At 28.7% G+C, this 4,321-nt stretch overlaps 1 protein-coding gene across 3 annotated transcripts in view; it reads right to left on the reverse strand.

Annotated features, from left to right (window-relative positions):
- Positions 1-3,930, reverse strand: part of LOC106677586 (uncharacterized) — a 16,562-nt gene extending 12,632 nt beyond the window's left edge. Inside the window, exon 1 of one of the 3 annotated variants that reach the window (XR_001342621.2) lies at positions 3,773-3,916. The gene's annotated coding sequence lies outside the window, so the exon portion shown is untranslated. Of the gene's footprint in view, positions 1-3,772 lie in introns of all 3 variants that reach the window. The other 2 variants (XR_010843008.1, XM_067045970.1) reach the window with 2 other exon arrangements.
- Between the last annotated feature and the right edge of the window lie 391 nt (positions 3,931-4,321).

Raw genomic sequence — 4,321 nt, forward strand, 5'->3', positions numbered from 1 at the left:
ATTTCTTTATGAAATAAGTCTCTTAATTCATGTTAATTTTTCAAAACCATAATGCTATATGTTTTTGATTTATATCAACTTATTAGTTTTATTTTTTTCAAAAATTAACAAATCTAATGTCAAATTATTGCCGTTGAAAATAAAATTATTATAACTATTACGAATCAATCAAGCCTATGGTAATCTTCAGAAGGCACTAGTGTTAATGAAAGAGATTGGTTTATCAATAAAAAGTAATTAATTTATAAAATAAGTTTCTTAATTCATTTTAATTTTTTAATATCAGAGTGAGATATACGTTTTTGTTTTATATCAACTGGGTTTAATTTTTTTCAAAAATTAACAAATCTAATGTCAAATTATGGCCGTTGAAAATCAAATTATTGTAACTACTACGAATTAATCAAACCGTGTGCCATAAATACGTTAAAATTAAAATGCCGTACCTTTAAAGTACAGTCTCACTTTCGATCCACAATGTGCTAACCCAGTTTATTAGAATTTAAATTATGTGTCGGATAAACATAATTTTTTCTACTCACTAATGTTACTACTCACTATTTTAGTTATAGTCCCACCCATTAACTAACAGGCTTCACAAATGCGTGTGGGGAGGTTGTGAGTAAGTTTTATATTAATTTTTGCTTGAAAAAAGCCCGGGTGGGACCGGGACTCGATCTTACAACCTTCGAGTTGGTAGACTGGCGCGTTGTGACGCTGCTGCTGCCCTCTTTTTTTTTTTTTTTTTTTTTTTAGTTTTTACCGTTTTTAGTGTTACCGGACAACATTTCGACATGAAACATTCTTCCATCAACAATATCAGCAGATATAATTCATAAAACAATTTTTATTTTTTTTTACTATAATGGGCTACTTATGTTATTTTTAAAAATATGTTTCCCCGTGTTATATAATATATACAATAAATAAATATGTTGTTGCATGTTTCATATACACTTGAAAATCTTGGGAAGGAACCACCCATTAGAAGTACTTCAAGCATTAATTTAAATTAGAAGGTCCCGCGGCCATGGCAAGAATTAATGGGTTAGGATGGGTGAGGAGTTTGGAATGAAAAGACGCATTGAATACAATTTGAAATTGAAATTGTAAATTGTAGGGGCATAAGAATCCAAATTTCGTAGAAGATCTTCTTGCTTCGGCTCATGATTTAAAATAAGAAACACAGAATGTGTCCGGATAAGCAAATTGTTCAAATGAGAAAAAATTTCACGTTAGGAGTGTACTGGTGAGAGCAATGCTTACCGTTGCCAGAGTAAAACTAAATTGGTTATAGGTGGGAGGTGAAAGGGGAAATGACATAAACAAGTGGCAGTAACAACATCAAAGTGTTAACAGAAGGGAGAAAAAAGGTATAAACATAACAGATAAATTACTAAGAAAATGTAGATGCTTATATCCATCATGAGCAAAATGCTCAAGAGTTTTAATTTTAAAATACCTCTTAAACATCTCCCGAGTTAATATAAGCTGGGTTTTATTTTCGTAGGAATAATCTGAGATAACGTGAATGCATATTTTATAACATAATTCTACTCCCAACGTACTTTTAATTTTCTTTTTTTTCGATATAATTTTTAACCGTTTCAAATTTTAACTGATTATAAAAAATGAATAAATATAAACTATTAAAGGATTTGTTAATTAACTTAAACAAATAAGATGTAAATATTTTTTACCTCTTGAAAACACATTTTCGGTAAATAAGATGACTAAATTGACGAATTATATCGTTGGAAAGCCGAAGATTTTAGTAAAAATAATATTTTACATATAAAGTTGTGAAAGGTAACAGAGAATGATGATCAACGCGTAAGTAAGACATACTTTCTAATTTGTGTTCAGCCTGATGCTTTGGTCACCATAATTACTTTATAGTTTTCTAATTTCACTTAACCTATACAAATGCCATTCAATTAATAGGATAACTTTATTATACCATTCTTGGTATTTTTAATATTAATTTTTTTTACTAAATTGGTTTATTTTTATATTTTTGGAATGATTTTGAAAACAAAAATGTTCGAAAACTGTTAATATTGAAATTAATCGTCAATTGATGAAATTTGTCAATTGAAAAGCTCATTTGAAAAATCAGTACCGGAATGTATTGTCACAATGACTAATATAGAAATATCTATTCTGCAAGAAGCGAAGATTAATCCAACTCTAATAGTACAAGAGCGGAGTAAATAAAAGGCAGTTATTTCATATCAATTTTTGATTACTTTAATCAAAACTATGTACATATAATAACCAGTCTAAATCATTGAGTCGGCCAAGTATAGGTAGGGGGAATAAGAAATGGCTGTTTTATCATGAAAACTACCAAGTCTAGAAAACGTAAGAGAACATCATTTAAAGCGGAGTAAATTTCATAAAACATGAGAACTAAAAGAGCTATTTACGTTTATTAGTTCCCGAGATATAGATAGCTTTTTAAATTGCAACATTTCATAAAAAATCAGTAAATAAATTCACAAAATATTGATTTTGTTCGGACAAACAATTTGATTTATGAAAAAATATATCACAGGAATCATAAGACGCACATATGTCTATTAGCACTCTTGTTAAAGCTAGTTTAATGCACTATAAAGTAGTTAATGACTGTATCATCTTAGGAGTAGTAGTTTTTATGATATATTCAAAAAGTTTATCCGAACAACTAGAAATCAACATATTGTGAATTTAGTTTATCAAATATTATGAAAACTACAACTTCTACGAAGATACAGTCATTAACTACTCTATAGTGCATTAAACTAACTTTAATATGAGTGCTAAAAGACATCTGTACGTCAAATATTATTTGAGATATAGATTTCTCAATATAAATTCACTAACTTAAGCTTTTTCAGTGCACTCTTTATGAAATGTTACAATGTAAAAAATCTCGCCAACTATTGATCGTATATATGTCTATTAGAGCTCATATTTTAGAAAATTTACTCTATTTTAAATGATGTTCTCTTAGTTTTTCTAGTGTTGTTGGTCATTTTAAGGATAAAGACCTCCGAATTAAATAATTAATTTTTTTAACGTTTTAAAACAGTACCCCTACATATCCCCTCCCTACCTGTGCTTGACAGACTTATCAACTTAAACACTAAAGTAATAAAAAATTGGAGTGAAATAATTAGGATGGTAAGTAAAAGCTATGTCATGCGTGCACCACACCTGACTTTTTGTTTTGTTAAATGTTATTTTACAAAAATATTAATTTTTCTGTATTGTACAGAACTAAGTACATTTGTTCGTTAAGGCGCAAGATGGTCCACTTCGAACTGCTAGAGCTGCGAGTTCTTCACGACTTGTGTTTATTTTTTTTTAGGTTACCGATAACTAATAAAGATGTCAGATATATGTTAACAATTTTTCTTATCTAACCTTGGTAACGAATATCTACCTTCTCCCTAAGGTTAAAATATTTTGGTAACCTATGGTATAACCCGCCCTTCTTGTTCTACATGGATTAAAAAATCAGGTTAAATTTTACAGATATTAACTTTTTTTTAATGTAAACTTCAGAATTCAAATTTCGGTAGGAAACGAATATTCTCAACTACATTCTGAGAGATCCAATATTCAATGAACATTGTTTTATCAATAGGTAGAAACAAAACAAAAACAAAAAATATCTACATTTAACACATAACTTGAAATATTACAAAATAACCTTAATCTGCATTTTTCACTGATAAATTCTACATACTTTCGATTTGTATGCAATGTTTTAAAAATTACTTACTTCAACGTTCAGTGTTTACAATCCATCCCTCATCCTTTTTGATTTGCGAAGTATGAAAAAATTTAGGCCATCTCGTAACATCTGTGAAAGAACTAAATAATTGTGTGGAATGATAGGGCTACATATGGGGATGTTCTAATTAAATAAAAATATTTTTTATTTTTTTTAATAATTATTTATTTTCTTGAGGCTGGTTATTATTGTTTAAATAAAATAAATTGTTTCCAATTAAAGTCTTAAAACGCTCTTTATGTCTTTAAGAGTCCAACTTTTCGGCCGATTCGGCCACAATCATATTGTTGTGACAACAAAGTATAATAGTGAATTGTATTGGTTGAGTTTAAAAGTTTTAATATCAATGTGAAGAGTGACAAAATAAGGTAATTATGACTGAAATGGCCAAATTGGCCGAAACGCTGAACTTTTAAAACACTCTTTATTGTTTTGAGACTTAAATTGGATACAATTTATTTTATTTAAACAAAAATAGGTTTTATTGTAAATAGGATATTACAACCTTTCGCGATTTCAGTTCTTTATGAGTCGAAA

This window comes from Halyomorpha halys, unplaced genomic scaffold (assembly GCF_000696795.3).
Source record: "Halyomorpha halys isolate HHAL.00 unplaced genomic scaffold, Hhal_1.1 Scaffold104.1, whole genome shotgun sequence".
NCBI lineage: Eukaryota > Metazoa > Arthropoda > Insecta > Hemiptera > Pentatomidae > Halyomorpha > Halyomorpha halys.